The sequence below is a fragment of the Schistocerca serialis genome, chromosome 7, assembly GCF_023864345.2.
Source record: "Schistocerca serialis cubense isolate TAMUIC-IGC-003099 chromosome 7, iqSchSeri2.2, whole genome shotgun sequence".
Classification (NCBI taxonomy): Eukaryota; Metazoa; Arthropoda; class Insecta; order Orthoptera; family Acrididae; genus Schistocerca; species Schistocerca serialis.
In genome coordinates this window covers 367,820,439-367,846,019 of record NC_064644.1, presented here as the reverse complement: position 1 = coordinate 367,846,019, position 25,581 = coordinate 367,820,439, and positions in this window count along the sequence as shown.

Below are 25,581 nucleotides of genomic sequence, written 5' to 3'. Positions count from 1 at the left end.
TTGCTTTCCTTGATACGTAGCAATAGCTACTAAACATGCGAAAGGCTTCAAAACGTTTCATTTTCTTTTTGACACAAGTGCGTGAAAAAATGTGGAATGAACTGTAACTCATCTTTCTAATTGGGTTATGGGTAACACTGGTAACTGTCTTCGAGAGAAAAGGTTGTCATACAACTGTAGCAAAACGCAAAACATTCAATTTCTGACATGAGACACAGATGAGAGTAAATTTATGTTGTCGCAGGATAATCAGTTAACGCAGTCGACCATTTGAAATTATTACTACTGAAGCCAGATGAAAAGCTTACTCCGAAGTTTCGCGTTCAAAATCTTATGCAGAAACTGAATCTTGCCATCTCCATTATCTGACAAATGTCCACTATATATGACACGGAAACGGCAAGGCTTGATTATTTCGTTCATTTTCACTCCCTTATCTCCCACGTTATATTTTGGGACAGCTCAGTGAGCTCGCCAAATTTGTTCCTACCCAAGGAAAACGAGATCAGGCAGATCTGCAATTCCATTTCGCAAACTTTGTGCAGGACTATGTTCGGATGTCTCGAAATTCTGTCTATGCCATCCATACACATCATCATATATCTAATGTTGAAAACGCTCTCTCATTCAGAAGAAACTATCATATTTTCAACGCGAATATTAGAAAGAAAAATGATTTGACGTGGATAATACGTCCTTAAGTACGGTACAGATAAGTGTGCAGCAGTTAATAAGAAAGTTTCATTTTCAATAGGCTTCCAGCAGAACTCGGGTGACAAATACCAAGTACGCAAACCAAAGGAGAATCATATCCTTGAGGGACACTCGTATCCTGAACAGGAGTTCTAGTAGTTGAGAATTTATCTCTGCAATGTATTATTTTTTCTATACTCGCTCACACTTTCTTTGTCTTTTATTAATTCTTGGCTTTTGTTTACACATTTTCTAACCAGCGTTTTGTAAGCCATGTGGACTCTTTCCACTGACTCACAAGTGCCTATTTAAACTTATAAGTAAACAAGTAAATAAACGTAAGAGCATCAAGAAACTTATCGTCGAAGGATGCCGCCACAAAGAACTTGGCAGCCACGTCAACAATGGTAATCAGATGTCAGGGATCCATGTAAACAAAGTTTTGTGTTTGAAACGATTAACAAAACTTTTTATATGTCTATACTTTTGGCAGGAGGTTTTTGGGACGACGGTTGTTTACTATTCTTAGAAACTAAAACGCCTATCGCCGTCCTTACGATCTTATTTGTTTGGTCGCAACCAGTTTCGGCGCTTCACTGCGCCATCTTCAGGTCTGTATGCATAAAATATTAACGATACTGTTATTAACTTACCTGTGAAGTTACATAGAAACAGATTAAAGATTGAGAAGCAAGGACAAGATTCTACAAGTAAATTTACAGCAAATATATTATTTATTAAAAACTTCTTTAAATAACTATTCATGATTTTTATATGCTAGTCGAACATACATTATCGGCACAACCCTGAAATAACCTACTGAAAGACAAAATAACTGTTGTTATTGTTGTTGTGGTCTTCAGCCCTGAGACTAGTTTCATGCAGCTCTCCGTGCTACTCTATCCTGTGCAAGCTTCTCCATCTTCAAGCAAGTAATGCAACCTACATCCCAAACGAGACAGTACCTCTTAAACAAATAAAGAGAAGGAACATGACCTACATGTCGTGTCCAGGTATAAAATGCTAAGTTGTACACAGTTGAGGGCCATACATTTTGTCATATATATTTAATGTATGTTCAAGATGTGTTAGATGACCGAATATAAACACACCTCAAATCATAACATAATTGGAACGTGTGGAAAACGCCCACAAGAACCTGTTCGAGATGACAAAGATTCGTGTACTGCCATGAAAAAAATACACACAGGGACACTAAGTAGCCCACAAGCATACAGTGCATCACAACAATATATATAGATGAAAAACCAGAAACGCTTTCTGACTAGCACACCGCTCAATAAGTACTCATATGCGTTAGACATAAGGGGCCACAAAGTAATAAATGAGATCTAAAATAATATATAGTTATGAATAAATGTACTGTAACCAGGAATTACCTAGGTCTTTCGATGACATTAAAACCAAAATTACTACATGCATGAAATTAAATTTTTTTCAAAACAAAAATATCAATCATACAAATCGTGTAAAAGTCAAGCCACAAAGTCTGTACTTAATAACACACGACTGTTCTTGTAAATTAAGTCATTTCTCTTGTAAAACTGAAGTTCATTAAGTACAGACTATGTCCATAGGTGAGACTGATAATTTTTTGAAACTGTTAGAGCAAGTTCTGTCATACAATTACTTCTAATTTAGAGGAGAGTTTTTCAAGCAGTATGATGGATTAGCAATGGGGTGTTGTCTGGCGGGAACACTAGCAAATACTTTTGTCAATCATTCTTAAGAAAAAAATTTTATATAGCAGCAAGAGTTCAGTGGTTTAATCATGAACTATTATCGATAAGTTGATGTGCACGTTTATTATTTAATGAAGGGAATGAGGGGTTAAACGGAATTTCTGAGGCGTTCAACACTCTACATCCTAGTATACAGTTTACATATGAAAATGAAGTAAACAAGAAAATTAATTTCCTGGATATTACGTCGATGAATAGTAATGGAAGCCACAAATTTGCACTTTATAGTAAGCCAACAGCTACAGATGCGATTTTCCCACGTCATTCATCTTATTATGACAGTTATAAAACTTATTTCTTCTACAGTTCAGTCAGAAGGCTGATACAGATTCCGTTAGAAGTTGATGAAAGAGAACGGGAAAAACACGTCTTAAAGGATATAGCGGTCAGTAATGGGTTTCAGCCCGAATTAATCGACCAAATATATTCAAAGATCGTCAAAAAGAGTTCTGATCTTATACACGAAACTTCCTTAGAGCGATATAGGAAGAAACCAAAAATGATTACCAGTGTGAGTTACATTGGCCCACTGTCAAATGATATGGCGCACATTTTTCGTAAAGTCAATGTTAACGTACGCTTCAAGAATAACACCACGTATCAAACTTGCTGACACATTCAGTGAAACAGTTCTATCCTTTACAGAAATCTGGTGTATACAAAATAACCTGTGCTCATTGTGAATCCATGTAACTGGTAGGACTTTCAGAGAAAGGTATAGAGAACATGCTTCCCGACATCCTATTAAACTATCGACGTTCAAAGATCATTTAAAGACAATGAAACATATGGTCATTGGTACAGATGAGAATCTAAATATTGTGCGCTCCTTGGATAAAGGAGGTACAATGGACATAATAGAAAATCTTGAGATTTACAACCATTCCCACAAAGAACCTAATTTCTTGCTCAACGAACAAACTGAGGCGAAGAACAAACTATTCTTTCAGTGTTTTCGTCATTCTTATGCACATAAACCAAAGTTTGTGCGATGTATGTTAAAATTACCTTGACATTTTAATCAGTAAACATCGTTATTTATATTATACAGACACTGTAATCTCGAGTATTGACCCACATGGTTTTCATGTCAACCACTACGAATTTCCACCTACTACTTTACAGTGTTTGTTTGACTACGCACCGGTTATTGGGTTTCGACATTTTATCCAAATATTTCGGTTACGATATTACTTATACATGGCTTTGTTTTCGATTGCTGTTATCGATTGTGAGATACTCTTATATTGTCAGTTTTGAGTATTCGCTGACACATACCTTTGGATGTTGTATTTTGAATGTTTGTCCAGTCAGTTGGCTGTTGATGGTTAGAGTGCAGACACCTAAGTTTTCAGGTATTTCTGACATTCATTTACGGTGGTTATTTGTGTTGTACCTTCTGGTATTAATTTTTTTTATGTCGCTCTACAGATTATGCTGGCCACTGGTGCGATATATATAAGGATCGTGTCAACCCCTTCTAAATCAAGTAGAGTGAGTATTTGTGTTCTCGGTGTTTTTGTGTGTATTTGGCATATGAGTGGTGTGGGCTTTTCGATACTGACGAATAGCTGCTTGATAAGTGTCGTAATTGTTCAGATCTCTGTTTGTTCTCACATCAGTGGTACACCATTTGTAACTGTAGGTTGTTGGGTGTCTATTACAATCTGACTTGTGCTATACGGTTGCGATAATTCTTTTTGCTCCCTTCCTCATTCCTCCTTCGACTCACTACATATTTTGTCACGTTCCTGTTATTTCATGACGTTTTTAGTTTTTACTAAGTACTTGCTGTTTTCCACTCTCACTAGTAATTTGTTGATCCATGATACAATTGTCACTGTACGTAGTCTGGGTAATATGTTCACGCTTGAGTTCGTAGATGATACGTAGTTTGTATCGTACATTACAGGTTTTTACGATTAATGGTCTATGCTGTCGTGTACAGTGCTGTCATTGACCTCCATTTAGATGTGTTGTGGTAGAACCGTGTGTGTTGGTCCTAGAATTACAAGTAGATAACTTTAAATGCATCCGTTTCTTTGATATGTATTTATTTTAGTCGTACATGATACATTCAGTAGTTGTGCACCCGTTTTCAAGTTTACATATGTATGCATTTACCATCACTCAGATTCCGCTGGACAGGAATGTGGCATTGACTGTGATGTAATAACTGATTTATGGTCAACTCTAGACTGCTATGACATGGTCTTAGTCTTACATCAAACATAGGTACAGGACTTACTTACGATTCAATTATTGGCATGTTGGGTGGGCTTCTCATTAGTCAATTTATACCATGGTTGGTCTAAGAGACGATGTGTATGGCCAGTAAGGCATTTTTGAAACTTGGTTGCATTGATATATTGGTTTTTAGTTTTGATGTGGTTCAAAGGCCAAGTTGTGTACTGGTCATTTTTACTCATAAGTATAAGCAATTTAAATTTTATTGTATTTTTGCGCTTTTACTATTGTATCATACATACGAGTACTTTTCCAGTTTGTTGCTGGTCAGGAAGCTCTCTGACGCAAACGTTGCTGCCGTTGGCCTCTGCTTAGGTGCTTGGTGCTAGAACTGTGTATGTTAGCCCTAGAATTGAATCTATGTATCTTTAAGTGCCTCATTATCCATAACATGGAATTATTTTAGTGATATGTGACAGATTTAGTGACTACGTACCTGTATTCAATTTTATGTGGATTTACGTTACTTTACCTCAAGTTCGTCTAGATATTACACGTGGCGTTGCCAGTGTATTGTCGTAATAGTGTATGTATTGCCACCTTGTAGACTGCTGTCACACGTTCACAGTTTTACATTTGACAGACATATTACAATTATTTACGATTTAATTACTGGCATTTTGTGTGGCCTCCTCACTGGTCAATTAATAATGTGGCCTGACTTTTACACGATTTGTATGACTGGTATTTTCGTTTTAAAAATTTTTATTTGCGTAGATGTAATGGGTGTTGGTTTCATTAATGTCATCGAAATACCTACGTGTATACTGGTTACGGTACACTTATTCATAACTATATATTGTATTAGATCTCATTTATTTCTTCGTGACAACTTATGTTTAACACATATGAGTACTTTTTGAGCGGTGTGCTAGTCAGAAAGCTTTTCTGATCTCTTTTGTATATATGGTGTTGAGTCATTCTCTGTGATGCACTGCATCCTTGCAGGCAACTTACTGTCCCTGTGTGAGATTATATCATGGCAGTCGTACATGAATGTTTCGCATCATGAACCGGTTCTTGTGGGCGTTTCCATACGTTCCTATGTTATGATCTGAGGTGGGTCTTATATTCGGCCTCCCAAGACGTCTTGAACATTTATATGTATGACACAATGTATACCCCTCAATGGTGTACAACTTAGCATTTTATACTTTGACACGACATGTCCTTCTCTTTAATTGTTTAAGAAGTATTGTCTAGTTTCTACGTTTATCACCCTTTACAGTTAGTTTTATCTTTCAGTACATTATTTCAGGTTTGTGTAAGTAACGTGTGTCCGACTGGCCAATAAAAATTATTAATAGTTGTTTAAAGAAGCTTTTAATAAATAATATAATTGTACAATGTATTGAGTGGAAATTCGTTGTGGAATATTTTAGATATGTGACAATAGATGTACGTGTTTGTTCTTTTAGATGTTTGCTCTAAATTTGCTTGTCGGGTCTTCTTCTTGTTTCTCATTCTGTTTGTAATCTGTTTTTATGTAGCTTGATTCATAAGTTGATGAATCTATCGTTAGTGTTTCAAGCATACAGGCCTGGAGATGGCGCATAGATGCGCCGAAACTTGTTGCAGCAAAAAAAAAAAAAAAAAAAAAAAAAAAAAAATATTAATTAATTAATAAATAAAAAATAGTAAGGACGGACGTAGACGTTTTATTTCCTCCCTATTAACAAAACTGGCTCGTATGAAACAAAAATAAATAAGACACTGTGGTCCACTATGTGGTTTCCTGTTTACAGTATGTACTTACGTGTGCAATTTCCCTCCTCCAGCATTTTTTTGGTAGTGATTTATGTGAGTGAATAACTCAAGTCGTCCGTATTATTGAAAATAGGTAGACAACTCACTGGCACTAGTGTAGCACTCCCATACTGAAGCCGCTATTTTCGGGTCAACGCTGAGTTTGAACTTAACATAATGTGTCAAATACCTGATAAAGCGTTACATGCATAGTGAATTAACAGTTGCAAAGTGAAAAGTTAACAGATAAAATCATGCGATAAGGAAATAAATGAGACTCAAAAATAATTACGCAAGACAGACGCAGAGTATATCCAGGGAATATTACACAGTGACCGAAAATGAAAAACTTAGTGAATGGTGAACTAATCTCACTATCTGCTACGTTATAATTTTCAAACAACTATCTTCAATCGAAAACTTCACCCATTTTCGCTCAAACTAAGCTCTTGAATAGCTGTTCATAATTCCCCGTCTTTTGATGCAAATCTAAAGAAAACTAGGAAACTACTATCTTTTAAGACAGACTTGATTATTCAGCTGGAGTTATGAACCAAACATCCTTTTATTTTGTTTTTCGGTTTTCTCCTTCAAATCATAGGGCAGTATTCATATTCGTCCGTGCTAATAGCGGTCTTAAATTCGGGAACAATTCCCTCAATTCACCACTATGGGTTTTCAGGGGCTTGTCCATATCATCTAAACAGATAATTAAACTACCCAGCTGTTTTAGAACATTATATCGGTTTAGCATCAGATGTACAATATGATTAATTTCCAATATAAATGTCCGTTATCGGCAAAGTACAAGGGAAAAATGTATCCTGACTCCAGCAGCAGAGTACGTGTTAAGAGTGTTATTTAGCAGTAAAGGCATCAGTCTTCTCTTCCATCGTTGCTTAAAACACATATGCTAATGATTCCAACCTCTTGCACGTCCGTCTACATGTCTGTGCTAACAGGGCTGTATGAATGTGTCCTCAACAATGCGTTGCTTACGGTCTGATAGCGCACAGCGGCGGCGTAACTTCCCAGAGATCGGCTTGAAACGTTGACTACAGTGCGTTTCAGCCGGCGTCTGGAAGTTGGTAACAGCCAATTAGTGAGTTCTGGTTTTGTTATGGGGCTTCTGCTATCCGCAACAGCATAGTTACAGAAGTCGCAACAAAACCGGAACTCAGCTCGTTACGATAAACACTGCTCCACCGCTGCACATATTCAACCGGTACACCAATTCCCGTCTGACTGACGTCGCAGTTCTCACCGATACTCTTTACACCTCGGAGTCCAATAGCATGTTTTGTGAGCGTGACAGATGTCTTATAAATACAATTAATCATAGCGTTCTATAATGTGCTACATTTGTGTATCTCGCAGATATTCAGTCCGTATTATTGTGAGTACTTCTTTTGCTTGAACACTACTAAATGGAAATGGGAGAGTAGAAATACTTGTAGCCTTACATGGAAATGAAACATGGACGACAGACAGCGCGATAAAGAGGACAACAGAAATAACTGAAATGTGGTGCTATCGAATAATGACGAAGGTGCATGTGAGAGTGCCTGTGCAATAGTGTTATTGTGTGGTCGTTTTGTGTGTATGCTTGTACGACAGTTTTAGTTCTTATCCACATTCGTTTGTTTTAATCGATGTCAGGGCGCTGATAACCTCGCCGTTTGGAGCCCACAAGATCCCAAACCACACACACACACGGTTAGATTGGTAGACTGCATAACTAGCTAGGAGGCACTGAATCTAAATGGGGAAAACGAATTTTAACGCGTAACTTGACTGCAAGTTGGAATCGCTCGGTAGGATACGTCGTCGTGCATCCCGGAATAGCCAGTTTGGTAACAGATGGAAGAGAGAGAGGCTGGTGGTTGGGAATAGTAACGGGAGACCAAGGATTCAGTAAAGTAAGCAAGTTCAGATGGATGTAAGGTGCAGTAATTATGGAGAGATTAAAACAATGATTATATTACGTGCGAGCACCCTCAATCAGGAGTCAACAGTCTTTACTCTCCGTTTCAGAATTTTGACTTCTGTCAGGCAGGGCGATCCATTAGAAAAGTCCACCTTAAATAGCTAGAAAAGAGTCTTTCAATTACTTAACGACTCTTCTTACCATCCTGCAGTCAACTCAAATAATTGACTGTTAAGAAAAAGGCACTAAGGACTAGCGATGTTATTCTCTGAAGATAGTTTGGTATTGGAAGCGAGACGGGAGAAGAGAGGAAGGGGCAAGGGGTGGGAACTGTAGAGAGAGATAAAGGCTTTATTGATATTCGTAAACATATAAATTCGACAAAACATAGTACATTATGAACATTACAGACTGGATATTCAACAATACATTTTTACTCGAAAGTTGAGCATAAATTCAAAGTCAGGTTTATTAAAATAGACACAAATGCTTACAGTGTCTACAGCAACAGCAGCAACCAATCTAGACCTTTATACATCGACGGACTACAGCTCAGTTACTGATTTAATTATTTTTAGAATTCATGTTACTGGTATGTAGATGAACGCCTAATACCAATAATCTGCAAGACTTTCCAACACTGCGTGCTTAATCCACCTGTGGCAAAGTCATCTGTTCCTAGGGAAATGCCTTACTAGAGTAGAAACAAGAAGAGCTCGGTGTCAAATTATTCTATATTCCCTCGACGCTCAGACCTATGTGCTAAAAATGTTGGCTATATTAGTGCCTCTCTTCATGGAGAGACCGTCACTGAAATGACTATTAGCCACATTTTTATTCGTTTAAATAGGTGACTTGATTGAGCACTTTACTTTCAGTCCCATACAGCTGCCCAACAGCTATATTTTCAGCTGGACAAATGAAGAGCTTCAGGGCTAACTAGCCGCTGGCATAAAATTTGACACTGGTCTAACTGCAGAAGATGTTTACAATTGTGACTGAAATCAGCATGTATTTTCCACTATCCTCTAAGAATTAATCTCAGCGTAATTTAAACTTTTGCTTCATTCTCGTTGTGACATAAAATAAAACATATTTTGTAGCCTGTTTTGTATTTCTGAGATGACAGTTGTAACTGGATGATCGAGTGATGAAACCAAGAAATTTTGAATGTGTACCACGTCAGATTAATGGGTACCCTGATGTCTCGTTCAATACAATCTATTTTCTCATTTCTAGCATCATTCCCAGAATGGAGCTCCTTCCTCCGTGTGTGTTTGATGAGTGTGGATGGTACTGACTTGAAGTAATAGTTAGAATCACGAAGCAGCCATAAAGAAACTGCAAACTATTGTTCATGAAAATCACGACACCTTGCAAGCTAAAGTTGACTTAGTTGCATCTACCGATGGGGTTACGCAACTTGCAAAAACTCAGGAAAACTTAAAGGACACAGTAGAAACGATTTCGACACAAATGGACACTCTGAGACTTGGTTCAAAAAAACACACTGAGGAAATAAGTTCACTATCGGATAAAGTATCCGAACTTTCGCATCAGTTCACTAACTTATCTTCAAACAAAATCAAAATCAAATCAATACACAGTACAAAAGAGAAATTTGGGAAGTACAAGATCAGTTAACACAGGTAATACAAGAATTACTTATTTCAGAGGACACTCGCGCTCCAATACAGGAAGAGGGACATAGAAATACGGAACAGCCACAAAATAGTAACACAGGGCACTTCGGAATTTATAAAAGAAATTGGCAAAGTACACCGCATTTGGAGATGGAACCGCCGAAAAGAAGTAACAATGACCGATATGCGACTCGCAGACATGATGGTTTTGACTGTAAGCTGTTCCTTACTACACGTAAATTCAAAACATGTAAGAATTCTGGCAATGACATTCATCCACAAGCATGGCTCCATCAATTCTCTCATTGTTTTCCTCCCAACTGGTCATTGAAGCACAGATTAGAATTTATGTGTGGCTACTTGGAGAATGAACCAGCTGTAAGGATGCGATCAGTCATTCACGATTGTCATAGTGAAGGGGAATTTTATCATGCCTTCCTGTCAGCATATTGGTCTCAAGTTACACAAGACCGAGTAAAACATAGCATCATAATGATGAAACATTTCGAACAATCTGAATTTTCCAGTCTTGTGAAATCTTTTGAAGACATGTTGCACAAGAATCAGTACCTGTCAAACCCATACAGCCCCTCAGAACTCATCCGCATTTACTTAATCAAATTACCTGATCATTTACGACATATTATTTTAGCAGGACGTTGCAAAGACGACATTGAAGCTTTGCAGGGACTGTTACAAGAACTGGAAATTGACACTGACAATCGCGGAACGCGAAAACAGGAGCACAACAATTATAGGTCACATCCGTCACAATTCCGCGATTACAGAAATAATAACTGGACACGACAAAGCTATTCTTACAGCGTAAATCGTGACCAAAACAGACACCACCCGTATGACAACCGTTGGCAGAGTAGTAACAATTACAGGGAAAGATTACCTCTCTGTGGTAATGAATATCACAGAGACAATCAGAGAAACAGACAATATGGAAACCAAAATAATTATTATCAAGGGAGACAGAATAACTTCAGACTCAACGGTCCACCGCACAGTTACGATTCCAGGAGAAATTCTCTGCCACATGACCGACAAACGAGAAACTGCCGACAAAACGACAGACCTGAATTTCATCAGAACTGGCGGGATTCAAATAGGTCAGGGTCCTCTCGACAAGGTGAATTTGTAGAAGGTAGATCTCCAAATCCCAACAACGACGTGCGCCAACAAAGAGACAGTAGGCAATGACTCTCAGCGCTGGCAGCCACGTGCGCTGTTAGATTAAAGATGACTTAGTATTTGGTTTCTTTGACAGCTACACGATTATATCATGACGCTACTAATGTGTGACACAATTTACATTGTTGCTCTTGCGGTGTATCTGTTTTAACTCTGCACAGTTTTTCTGAATTCTTCTGGAAAGTAAAACATGTTTCAGTAGTAACTTTTGTAGTATAGTTACAATGAGACAGCCTTTTCATAGCACAACAATACATTACATTATATTACTTTCTTGTTCACGGTACTGTACGCAATAACTACGATATCTATACACACAGCATTTCACTTTTGTTTATTACGAGGTAAATACATTGAATTCCACAGAACTTTGCTTACGGACGACGATAATTACTACACTTGGCAAATTTGTACCGTTAAGTAGTGACAGAGATTATCTTACAACAAGACACACAGTTTAGCGCTACAGTTCACGTATTTGAGTGATTAATTTTGTACTTAAAGCATTTATTTTTAAGGACTTTTGAATTAAAATGATACAAAGGTTTGCCGTGATACATTTCATTCCATTGCTGTAATCTGTAACACCTGAGGGTATAATTTCATTAATCCTCAGGGGGGTACGCACTTACTTTGTGTACCATGTGTTTGGCAAGCACAAGGAGCCCTAGCTAATATGGTATTTGCTTATACAACTTTACACATCGGTACAATATTTCTCTAACACAGAATTACACACCATCTGATTGTTTAACAGAGAAACAAACATATTTTTTACTATATCAATGACACATGTTTACACAATTACACAGTTGGATAACTGCACACTTATGAAATTGTATTTTGTCTGTACTTCGTGAACTTTTCATATTTGTGATACTATGAGAGCTATGAATGGTGTATTTAGTATGGGATCATGATTTTTAAAGTACGTTAGAGGTTAATGACAGTATTGAAATGAGCAGAGAATTTTCTTTAGGTCTCGAAATTATTGAAAGAAGCTGCAACGATTTTGAGATGTGATTGATCTGTTATTATGTTATTATTACGATGATGATGTCTATTATGCTGCTGAGGTATGTTTGTGATCAATAAGATGATGCTACCTTATATGAGGAACGTGATTATGTGTTTATATGTATCTGAATAATGAATAGAAGTTAGGGACTCTGATTTGTGGAAAAGGATGTTGGAAACCAAGAATCGTAATTTAAGAAATACGAGATGTGTATACATGCATGAATGTATCACAATGCCACCAAAAATTTTTTGGACACTGTTAAATTTATAGGATTTTGTTTCTACACATTTGTGACGCAAATTCTTGACATGTGAAATTTTTTTTATATGAGACAGTCACTGTAGCGCAAACTGCTGTCGTAAATATTTCGGTAAGAAATCTAAGTGACTTTGGGAGCCCAGCTGGGTGATAGTCGCCTAAAAAAGGAAAGCCATTAGGTGGAGAAAAAAAGAGGCCATTATCCTCGCTACTGACATTTCTGTGTAGAAAGTGTAGCAAATACGACACGCTCTAATTTGAAAACATATGATTACACTGTGGAGCTCTTAATTTATGATGTTTACTAAAGTGCCTAATGAAATGATGAGAAACATTTTACATCTATTGTCTTTCGAGTTGAGAGATTTTTTTACTGCCCTTGGAGACGCCATTTGCCTAGTGAATGATGTATCATGCTTTGTAAATATATTTGCCTATTTTGTTTAATATTTAGTTTCCAGCTGCACTGCAGCATTGGTTAGGATAAAATTTAATAGATGTACTAATACAGTTATTTTATGCCTACAGATCCAGTAAATAATAATATTATGATCTTCTTCCAAAAAGCGAAGGAGCACAAAAAGACATTTCCAATTCACAGGAATTGCATACATAATTTTTGTCAATGACTTGGTAACTTGTTTGATAGAGTAAGTTAACGTGATGCATCACTCTAGTGTTAAGAAGTGACATAGATATTGGACATGGCCATCTTTACTGTAATATTTTTTCTGCTTGACCTTGGTCATGTTTAGGTATAAGTTATAGCATTTGCTGCTGCTGTTTGCCAGGTATAGTGTTACTGAATTTTACTTTGTATTACACTGCTAAGCCAGTTTTACTATGGATTTATTTTTCTTGTTTGTTGCACATTGCCTTATATTAGTTGTAATATTGCAGTTGCTTAGCTAATTTAGATATAATGCTCCTTGCTTTGCCAATTTGCATTTTTTTGTCATTCCTGTTTGTGTTAATTTGTTGTGTGTTGCTGCATTGCCTCGTCCCTTAGTATATATATCTGAGCTCGGTAGATTTAAGTTAGCTTAAGAGGGAGTAGGCTATATAAGAGAACGAGTTGTGATGAATTGGAAGAAATGCATAGAGAAGCTAAAAGAAAATGGTATGGCCAAACAAGGATTTTGAAAGAGGATATGAACAAAAAAGTAGAGTTTATGGACAACAGGTTTAGGTAGGATTTTCTTGGAAACAAATGATGAGGTAAGATAATGGAAAATAAATAATGGGGTATGAAATATGTAAACATATAAACACAGAAAGCACACTTGGATAGGATTTTTTTGGTGGAAGCAAATGTTAGAATAAGAGGAAAGATCTATGGAATGAAGTTTTGGGTTGGACTGCAGTACCAAATGTTACACTTAAAACGAACCCTGTCTTTCCTTTTGTATTATTTCGCTATGTGTTTGTATATCCTTGTGTATTTGTGTTCTTCCTGTCTTTATGTGTTTATTTGATGAGAGTTATGTTGTAGAATTTTTCTAATACTATGTTATTTACTTTGAAAAGATGTTTAGACACTATTTATTCTGTTTTGTTTTAATGCTCATGTGTGAAGTTAATGTTTCGAAAGTTATTCTGATCTTTTATGTATGTACTTATGTCATAATTCCTGTAACACTGATGTATCTGTTTATTTCTATTCTTTTGTATAGCTTGTACTACTACAAATGTTATCTGTATCGGTATGTTCTTTAGTGATGTATTTTGTACCTTTGTAATTGTATTCTTATGTTGTAAATTTATAATTAGACACCAGTTCTTAAAAATAAATTACATTTCACTGCACACGTTTCTGTTGGTCATAGTATATGCACAATAGATGAGAAGTTGGGACTGTTAGTGTTTGCATGTGTGTTGATAATTCAGCAAGGGACTGGTTAACAACATTGCTGGTTCTAAGGACATGCCAAAAAGTTTGTGAGTGCACAAGTGGTGGCTTATGGACTTGCTATATTGTCCACAAGACTCTTCGATGGTGACTGTGCAACTGCACAGTCGCAACAGAGGGCAGCTGGCCATCTCTACCAGGACTACAGTGGGTCTGCATCTCTGATGGCCCAGCAATACCATTATTTCTACAAGGAGTGCACTGGGTCTGTACCTCTGGTAGCCCACCAATACCGTAACCTCTACCAGAACTACAGTGGGTCTGCTCTGTGATGACCTACCTACCAATATCCTTCAACTTTGACTGACTCTGCAGTGGGTTTGATCGGTTGTGGCCCATTACCTGTCTGCATGTCAAGAGTCAGCATTATCTTTCTCTGGGAAGGACAACACTACTTCTTCAAGACTGCATGGAAATCCACTACTTCCGTGTGCATTTTCTTTTACTGCTCAGACTGCAATTTTACTGTGATGAACGATCAGGACTGTGAGAAAATTTTAGCTTTTGACCACCATTGTATCAATATGTGTGTGCGTTTGATTTCTTTGTTATTGTAATTGTGAAAAAATTTTAACAAACATGTATCGGCCAGTGCCAAAACAATTTGTAAATTTTTTTTGTGGGGAGCATGGGGGCTATGTAAGTAGGCTGTTTAGGTTTTTATGTTGCTAACACCATGTAGCGCTCTGTATGAAAATCACCGGCTGTGCTGTGTGCAGTCTGTGGCATTTTTGTGATATTCACTATTGTAGTGTTGAGCAGTTGGCTGTTAACAGCGCGTAGCAATGCGCAGTTGGAGGTGAGCCACCAGCAAAGGTGGATATGGTGAGAGAGATGGCAGAGTTTAGAGAGCAGATGGTCTGGACGTGTGTCCATCAGAGACAGTAAATTTGTAAGACTGGATGTCATGAACTGATATACATATTATGACCTTTGAATACTATTAAGGTAAATACATTGTTTGTTCTTTATCAAATTCTTTCATTTGCTAACTATGCCTATCAGTAGTTAGTGACTTCAGTAGTTAGAATCTTTTATTTAGCTGGCAGTACTGGCGCTCGCTGTATTGCAGTAGTTTGAGTAACGACGATTTTTGTGAGGTAAGTGATTCATGAAAGGTATAGGTTGTTGTTAGTCAGGGCCATTGTTTTGTAGGGTTTATTAAAAGTCATATTGCGCTGCGCTAAAAAAATATTGTGTGTTAGTTTAGTGTTGATCAGAATAAGTAAAGAGAGTAATGTCTGAGCACGTTCAGTTTCGCTCAGCTGTTTGAAAAGCAAATAATATAATATGTTTATTAGCAAAGTAAATCCTTAATTTTTCTAAGAGGATGATTCATACAGACAATATTGTCAAAAGCTTTCTCTAAGCCTACTAATGCTAGAAATGTGGGTTTTCATTTCCTCAATTTGAGATAAGTCGTAGTGTCAGTATTGCCTCACGTGTTCCAATATTGCTGCGGAATCCAAACTGGTCTTCCCCAAGGTCAGCTTCTACCGGTTTGGAAGTTAGTCTGCAAGGAACTAGTATTTTGTTTCAGGATACTCTGGTGAATACCACAAAGTGTCTACTGCCAATGCGAATTTGCAGTTCACTGGTAAGGGTCCGCAGCCATCTGCCTGTGTAGGGAACTTCATCTCCGCGAGCTACTTTCCTGCTGGACACAACAGTGACAGACTGAAGATAAGGACCAGGCTGACCATCCGTGAATGAAGAACCGGTCTGACCATCTACGAGCTGTTCTGTGCGATTGTGGGTAGTACAAGTATAGTCTTGCCAGCTGTATGGTGGGATAGCCTCTCGGACTGTCCATGTCAAGTGATCAGTGGCGCGTCAAACCATGTTCGATAAACTGAAATGTGCTCTCATTTCGAGTCCAATGTTGGTACTGCCTAACTTTTAACGAGAGTTCATTCTGTACATTGTTGCTGGCGATGCGGCATTCAGTTGTGTTCCGAGCCAAACAGTGAATAATAAGATCTCCCAGTTACTTATGCATCAAGACAACAAGGCAAAACATAACTATCCAACAAAAGAAAAAATAATGCTAGCTGTTGATATTACGTACTTTCTCTTTTACTTGTACGGTGAAACATTAGATGCAGTTGCTCGTCGAGCTCCCCTGAGGCGGCTATTGGGACTGAAAGACCTTCCAGTAGATTAAAATGGTAGGCACTGAAGATTAGAGAGTATAATTATGAAGTGCTGCATAAAGGTGGGTAGATGAACGCTAAAGCAAACAAACAAAGAAGGAAAACTGAAGCTCAGAAAACACTACGCAAAAGCTTGTCAGAGTGGAAGAAGGCACGACTGTCTTGGCTGTCTGGCTTTTATGTCACATCCATAGTTTTTGACACACGACGGCTTGGTGTGCAAAAGTACGAAGTGTGAACCATGCATGGTGGCTCTCGCATTGTACAGAAACGAATTACTGCAACTAGCACAATATCACGTTTTAGATGTGAACGACTGACTTAACTGGAGCTGAAACGTTTTGGTGGAGAGGTGAAAAGCAAGCTGTTGAGCAGTACGTGAAAGAGTGTGTGCCATATGTGCAAAGAGCTGATCTTAGTCATTGGTGTATGCCATTACGAAGACCAAACCGCATATGTTCTTGGATCATTTCATAGGGCAACAGCTAGAAATAAGTATATTCCAATGATAACGGATTATTTTTCCCTCTTTGTAGCAGTGATAGCAATTGCGGACCAGAAATGGTTAATAGTGAGATACATGTTGTGTTTATGATACTATGAGTACAGATCGCGGAACGAATATTATGTCGGACCTCTGAAAACAGTTTTGTTGCCTACTTCGTATCTGAATAAGTTATATTAGTCCTTTCCATCCATAAGTAAATAATCGCGTTACATACTACCAGCAAATGAACATGGAGAAGGCTGACTGAATAACAGAAGACTGGTACAGGAATTGGTGTTAGAATTGATGTAATATACGCAAAACACCAAAAGTCTAATGTGGGTAAATATTCAACTGGATGAAGTTGATGGGCAGACAAGCGTAACTGTGTGACGGTACGTCACATAAATGGACGTTTGGAGAAACGGGAAAGAAGTTTTTGCTATGAGACATGTGAAACATAAATTATCTAAAGACTAAGTACGTCTGCGTGATGAATAACAAAAAGTAGAGGGTTTAAGCCATTATTATCAAAACGTAAATATCGATGTAATCAGCAAAACACAGTTTCTTGGTATAATCTCTCTGTAACATAGGCCATGAAGATCAAACCATCTGAACCAGCTCTCCTGTTTTGTTTCGTTTAGCGGTATGCCGCCATTGTAGTGCTGTCTGATAATTAACGTAAGTTCTATCTGTATTTTTGAATATAATAGAAATTGTTATTAGAAGGAGTATATTATTGACTTAGTTCTCACCTCTCATGATCGCTACCATTAAGTATAATTAACAAAATATTTACATAACTTCGTAGTGCTGGGAGCTCATCTCCCCTAGAAGGATTTAGGGCTTTAGTCGGCCATTACGCTGACTGTATTATTTAATTAAAATTTCATGTCATAATATTAACTGTAAATGTGAGAGGTTTCTCTGCCTTGATCTTACAGTTGTCTCAGAGTTAACAGAGTAAAAATAGATTTCGTTTATTAATACTTAGAATACTGAATGAGTTCAGTATGTTTCGAATTAAGCCTGTCACAATAAGCTGACTGAAGTCAAGTATTAAATCAATTTTTAAAAGTGTTCTCAGAGAAACCAGGGATCATTAAAGGATATGAATTTGATATGCAGGTTAAGCCCCATCAAACATTCTGTCGCGCTACCTACTCTATACCGTGGACTAAAAGGCTGACCATAGCAAAAGTGTAAATGCGTAGTTAATAAAGATTTATTTCATGTATGTTTAATTTTATGTATATGCTTATTATATATGTGGTTGTTTTTAAGTATGTATGTGAGTGAGTTGCTTGTGTATGAACGCCATGCATTTAAAGAGAGCAATCAAACAAAGTATTAGTAAATGAATCCGCGGAATGGCACTTTGCACAAAGGTGGAAATGAGAGAGTGGCGTTGTGCATGGTTGTCGGAAACGCATACTATCAGCGAATCATTGATCGAATGCGAGAAATAGGATGATTTATTCTCTAAACAGTGTTATACCTGAAGGTATGACAGATAGTTAACATGTGCACAGATTCCAGCTTGGAAGCGTTTGCAGATGCACCCGCACAAGCAAGGTAACTGTAAACGCAGCAACAATAAATGCAATGAATCAGTGTTGAATGAATATACAGAACAAATGTAAAAAACCAACTGAACTCACGAGTCCAGAAAGACCAATTGGTCGACACTTTAAATAAGAGGTGCCAACTAGATCAATCACTTAGTGTGGAGTGATAAGACGCATCTAGAAAGAACGCTGCTTTGTATAATGTATAAAATATTATTATGTAAAGTGAGTGCCATATATCTTATGGAGCTCAAATAATAGGTGCTAAAATATGTTCCAAGCTACAAGTGCGGCTATCCGAACGCTTAGTTAGTGCAATATGGATAAACTGAATCATTAATTGGAATGTGATGGAAAAAGTGAACAGTAAACCGTGTGATAACAAAATGAGTGTTGACTGTATTTAGCTGTGAAAAACTGTTGTTTAAGTAAAGTGAACTAAGATAAATAAAATTAACAGTATACATGTTAGTGTCTTCCGCGAGAAACAATTTAATATGCAAAATAATACTGACATCCATAGTGTGGAAAAATATTTCTGTGAACAGAATACTCCCGGTAAACTGTCAATGGACGCTACGGGTAGTGCACAGCGAACTGCGGATTCTGGGGCCGACAAACGCAAGCGAGAAGCGACGCAGGCCAAACACAGTGAAGTAAAAAGTGTCATAGCTAGGTATTCTCATGAAAACTAACCACAGTGACAGTGTGTAGTGCTGAGTAGTGATCATTTAGCGAAAAAGCAATCCTAGTAGTGAAATGTGGAAGTTTGAGCCAGAAACTTATTTAAAGAACTGGATCTCGTATGTTCGTACATTATATCATTGTGTACTAAAACAGTAAACACGAATGAGTGTGGAGCGCTTCAAAACTAATAACACTTCTTTCAGCACTTCCGATATGTGTATTTGTCTTGTTTTGCTGATGAACTGATACGCGGTCGAATATTTTCATGTTACGCGAGGCGAGCGGCCGGTAGATGTTCCTCACTGCACAGCTGATGCGCCGCACCTGTCGACTGATCGTCAGCTGTCTGCGCGGACGTCACAGCGCAGATCAACGAACTGTGGCAGGCTGTCATACACGCTTCTGTCGTCGCCAACAACGATTCGCCGACAGTTCAACAATGCACCAGCGTCGAAGATTCTTACTTCGATGCAATTTCAAAATGTATTTATGATTGACAACGAATTAACAAACACCGACTACAGTGAAAATCTGTAACAGACATAATGTGCAAAGGACACAGAAATTAATTGTTGTTGTTGTTGTGGTCTTCAGTCCTGAGACTGGTTTGATGCAGCTCTCCATGCTACTCTATCCTGTGCAAGCCTTTTCATCTCCCAGTACCTACTGCAACCTACATCCTTCTGAATCTGCTTAGTGTATTCATCTCGTGGTCTCCCTCTACGATTTTTACCCTCCACGCTGCCCTCCAATACTAAATTGGTGATCCCTTGATGCCTCAGAACATGCCCTACCAACCGATCCCTTCTTCTGGCCAAGTTGTGCCACAAACTTCTCTTCTCCCCAATCCTATTCAATACTTCCTCATTAGTTACACGATCTACCCATCTAATCTTCAGCATTCTTCTGTAGCACCACATTTCGAAAGCTTCTATTCTCTTCTTGTCTAAACTATTTATCGCCCATGTTTCACATCCATACATGGCTACACTCCATACGAATACTTTCAGAAATGACTTCCTGACACTTAAATCAATACTGGATGTTAACAAATTTCTCTTCTTCAGAAACGCTTTCCTTGCCATTGCCAGCCTACATTTTATATCCTCTCTACTTCGACCATCATCAGTTATTTTGCTCCCCAAATAGCAAAACTCCTTTACTACTTTAAGTGCCTCATTTCCTAATCTAATTCCCTCAGCATCACCTGACTTAATTAGACTACATTCCATTATCCTTGTTTTGCTTTTGTTGATGTTCATCTTATATCCTCCTTTCAAGACACTGTCCATTCCATTCAACTGCTCTTCCAAGTCCTTTGCTGTCTCTGACAGAATTACAATGTCATCGGCGAACCTCAAAGTTTTTATTTCTTCTCCATGAATTTTAATACCTACTCCGAATTTTTCTTTTGTTTCCTTTACTGCTTGCTCAATATACAGATTGAACAACATCGGGGAGAGGCTACAACCCTGTCTTACTCCCTTCCCAACCACTGCTTCCCTTTCATGTCCCTCGACTCTTATAACTGCCATCTGGTTTCTGTACAAATTGTAAATAGCCTTTCGCTCCCTGTATTTTACCCCTTCCACCTTTAGAATTTGAAAGAGAGTATTCCAGTCAACATTGTCAAAAGCTTTCTCTAAGTCTACAAATGCTAGAAACGTAGGTTTGCCTTTCCTTAATCTTTCTTCTAAGATAAGTCGTAAGGTCAGTATTGCCTCATGTGTTCCAGTGTTTCTACGGAATCCAAACTGATCTTCCCCGAGGTTGGCTTCTACTAGTTTTTCCATTCGTCTGTAAAGAATTCGCGTTAGTATTTTGCAGCTGTGACTTATTAAGCTGATAGTTCGGTAATTTTCACATCTGTCAACACCTGCTTTCTTTGGAATTAGAATTATTATATTCTTCTTGAAGTCTGAGGGTATTTTGCCTGTTTCATACATCTTGCTCACCAGATGGTAGAGTTTTGTCAGGACTGGCTCTCCCACGGCCGTCAGTAGTTCCAATGGAATATTGTCTACTCCGGGGGCCTTGTTTCGACTCAGGTCTTTCAGTGCTCTATCAAACTCTTCACGCAGTGTCGTATCTCCCATTTCATCTTCATCTACATCCTCTTCCATTTCCATAATATTGTCCTCAAGTACATCGCCCTTGTATAGACCCTCTATATAATCCTTCCACCTTTCTGCTTTCCCTTCTTTGCTTAGCACTGGGTTTCCATCTGAGCTCTTGATATTCATACAAGTCGTTCTCTTATCTCCAAAGGTCTCTTTAATTTTCCTGTAGGCAGTATCTATCTTACCCCTAGTGAGACAAGCCTCTACATCCTTACATTTGTCCTCTAGCCATCCCTGCTTAGCCATTTTGCACTTCCTGTCGATCTCATTTTTGAGACGTTTGTATTCCTTTTTGCCTGTTTCACTTACTGCATTTTTATATTTTCTCCTTTCATCAATTAAATTCAATATTTCTTCTGTTACCCAAGGATTTCTACTAGCCCTCGTCTTTTTACCTACTTGATCCTCTGCTTCCTTCACTACTTCATCCCTCAAAGCTACCCATTCTTCTTCTACTGTATTTATTTCCCCCATTCCTGTCAATTGCTCCCTTATGCTCTCCTTGAATCTCTGTACAACCTCTGGTTCTTTTAGTTTATCCAGGTCCCATCTCCTTAAATTCCCACCTTTTTGCAGTTTCTTCAGTTTTAATCTACAGGTCATAACCAATAGATTGTGGTCAGAGTCCACATCTGCCCCTGGAAATGTCTTACATTTTAAAGCCTGGTTCCTAAATCTCTGTCTTACCATTATATAATCTATCTGATACCTTTTAGTATCTCCAGGGTTCTTCCATGTATACAACCTTCTTTCATGATTCTTAAACCAAGTGTTAGTTATGATTATGTTGTGCTCTGTGCAAAATTCTACCAGGCGGCTTCCTCTTTCATTTCTGTCCCCCAATCCATATTCACCTACTATGTTTCCTTCTCTCCCTTTTCCTGCACTCGAATTCCAGTCACCCATGACTATTAAATTTTCGTCTCCCTTCACAATCTGAATAATTTCTTTTAAATCATCATACATTTCTTCAATTTCTTCGTCATCTGCAGAGCTAGTTGGCATATAAACTTGTACTACTGTAGAAATTAATTACAAAGACTATATATTTCTTATTGTGATGTATAAGTGTAAGTGAAAGCACAGACAGACATTTTGCACAAAGATGACCTAATAGATCAAGACAAACGTACTGCATATGTAATTTCAATTAACGTCTCTTTCTTGTTGTAATATATATATATATATTTGATGATCAATTCAATGGATATATTATCAGCACAAATGATATAAAGAGAGACTGAATGTCAACAATCCGAAGGCTCCGGGCGAGGTTTGTGACCCGTTTTCCCTTATGCCTCTAATCCAAATGGAGGAGCATAAGCAAATTCGTACCGGGTCTATAGGATTCCGGATTGTTCACATTCGTGATATAAAATATGGCTGGAACCAATAGATGTACAAACCAGAAATAATGAGATCCAAACATATCAAAATATACGAACGATATAGTATGAATAGAACCATATATGTAACTGTGACTTGAACACAAATGTACCTTTGTCTATCATGCAAATATAAACACTTAAATAAGGATGTAATACGGTAGTGAGACTGTACATAAAGTAGTAAACCACATTAAGTACACCCTCACTATGGGGCACATTTGATGGTACGTCACATAAATGGACATTAGGAGAAATGGGAAAGAAGATTTTGATATGAGACATTTGAAACACAAATTATCTAAGGACTAAGTACATCTGCACGATGTATAACGTAAAGTAAAGAACGTAAGCTATAATATTAAGCAATTAACAAAACACAGTTTTTTGGTAGAATCTCTGTGTAACATTGGCCAGGAAGATCAGAGACAATGCTTTGATTGAACCAGCTCTCCTATTTTGTTTCGTCTTGTGGTAGGCAGCCATTGTAGTGCTGTCTGATAATTAATGTAAATTTTATCTGTATTTTTGAAAAAAATAATAGAAATTGTTATTAGAAAGTGTGTGTTATTGACTTAGTTTTCACCTCTCATCCACACTACCATTAATTACAATTAACAAAATTTTTATGTAACTTCGTAGTGCAGGGAGCTCATCTTAAATGTAAATATGAGATGTTTCTCTACCTTGATCTTACAATGGTCTCAGAGTTAACGGAGTAATAATAGATATTGTTTATTAATATTTAGAATATTGAATGAGTTCAGCATGTTTCGAGTTCGGCCAACTAACAGCAAATGTGATTCTCTCCAGTTTTGCCTTACAACTAATGACCAAGAAATATTGAAAATATTTTTAGTCAATAAGCTTCGCAATTTCTCATTTAATCTTTAGGATTTTGATACATAAATAACCAGTAGCCCCTGAGACCCATTTAAGAATTACAGTTAGCGTAAGAATATGTGCATTTTCTTTTCTAAATTGCAGCGTTCACGCAAACTATTTATTAGAAGGCGGTGAGTCGCACGTTGTGTTTAATAAATACTATAACGTACATACTTTGGGGTAGCTGATGTCCGTACGAGTGTTATCGCGCTATAAGTTAATTAGAAGTCTCATGCTAGCCCACAATATTTAAAGGCAACTCAACCAAAATCATAAATTATAATTATTAAAATGAAAATATATAATTATCCCGTGATAAGTGGGCACACACGCACATGGTTTGACGTGCCACTGATAACTCGACATGGACAGTCTGAGAGGCTATCCCACCATACAGCTGGCAAGACTATACTTGTACTACCCACAATCGCACAGAACAGCTCATAGATGGTCAGACCGGTTCCTCATTCACAGATGGTCAGCCTGGTCCTTATCTTCAGTCTGTCACTGTTGTGTCCGGCAGGAAATTAGCTCGTGGAGATAAAGTTCCCTACACAGCCAGATGGCAGCGGACCGTTACCAGTGAACTGCAAATTCGCATTTGTGGTATTCACCAGAGTATCCTGAAACAAAAAACTAATTCTTTACAGACGAACGGAAAAACCGGTAGAAGCTGACCTTGGGGAAGATCAGTTTGGATTCCGTAGCAATATTGGAACACGTGAGGCAATTCTGACACTACGACTTATGTCAAATTGAGGAAAGGCAAACCTACATTTCTAGCATTAGTAGGCTTAGAGAACGCTTTTGACAATATTGACTGTATGAATCATCCTCTTAGAAAAATTAAGGAATTACTGTGCTAATAAACATCTTATATTATTTGCTTTTCAAACAGCTGAGCGAAACTGAATGTGCTCAGACATTACTCTCTTTACTTATTCTGATCAACACTAAACTGACACACAATATTTTTTAAGCGCAGCGCAATCTGACTTTTAATAGACCCTACAAAACAATGGCCCTGACTAACAACAATCTCTACCTTTCATGAATCACTTACCCCACAAAAATCTTCGTTACTCAAACTACTGCAATACAGCGAGCGCCAAAACTGCCAGCCAAATAAAAGAGTCTAACTACTGAAGTCACTAACTACTGATAGGCATAGTTAGCAAATGAAAGATTTTGATAAAGAACAAACAATGTATTTACCTAAATAGTGTTCAAAGGTCATAATATGTATATCAGTTCACGACATCCAGTCTTACAAATTTACTGTCTCTGATGGACACACGTCCAGACCATCTGCTCTCAAAACTCTGCCATCTCTCTCACCACATCCACCTCTGCTGGTGGCTCACCTCCAACTGTGCAACGCTACGTGCTGTTAACAGCCAACTGCCCAACACTACAACAGCGAATATTACAACAATGCTAACCAGCCACAGACTGCACACAGCACAGCCTGTGATTTTCATACAGAGCGCTACATGGTGTTATCAACATAAAAACCTAAACAGCCTACTTACATAGCCCCATGCTCCCCACAAGAAAAGTCTACAAATTGTTTTGGCACTGGCCGATACGTGTTTGTTAAAATTTTTTCACAATTACATTAACAAAGAAATCAAACGCACACACATATTGATACAATGGTGGTCAAAGACTAAAATTTTCTCACAGTCATTAATCACAGTCCTGATCGTTCATCACAGTAAAATTGCAGTCTGAGCAGTAAAAGAAAATGTTCACAGAAGTAGTGGTTTTCCATGCAGTCTTGAAGAAGTGGTGTTGTCCTTCCCAGAGAAAGATAATGCTGACTCTTGACATGCAGACAGGTAATGGGCCACAACAGAGCAAACCTACTGCAGAGTCAGTCGAAG